Source organism: Taurulus bubalis (assembly GCF_910589615.1).
Source record: "Taurulus bubalis genome assembly, chromosome: 6".
NCBI classification, from domain to species: Eukaryota; Metazoa; Chordata; class Actinopteri; order Perciformes; family Cottidae; genus Taurulus; species Taurulus bubalis.
The window spans coordinates 744,691-745,000 of NC_136594.1; the positions used below are offsets into that span (position 1 = coordinate 744,691).

The 310-nt window shown below is 45.8% G+C and overlaps 1 protein-coding gene across 1 annotated transcript in view; it reads right to left on the reverse strand.

The window, feature by feature from the left end:
- The window catches only part of akap8l (A kinase (PRKA) anchor protein 8-like), a gene marked incomplete at its 5' end in the record, with an annotated part of 7,768 nt that continues 7,458 nt past the window's right edge, over positions 1-310 (reverse strand). Inside the window, one exon of the mRNA XM_079219861.1 lies at positions 1-310. This exon is cut by the window's right edge and continues 547 nt beyond it.

Below are 310 nucleotides of genomic sequence, written 5' to 3' on the forward strand. Positions count from 1 at the left end.
CTGAATGAAAACAGTGATTTATTGAACAGGTTTGTTTTAAGAGTGAGACGATGATGACGATGATGTCTAAATTCTAAATTCTCATACGGTTCCTGCAGGCGTCGCTCACCTGGACGCCACCACATGATCCACGAACAACAACTAAATAAAAAGGCACAAGAAACAGAACCAAAGGGGGAAAGTTTGACACTGGAAGAAATGACCTTGAGTCCGTCAGCGCCGGCCTTCAGCCAGCGCTCGTTTTCACAGAGCCGAGCCTGAACGCACCACGAAGTATTTCCACGTTTGTGGATCGTTACGACAAATAGAA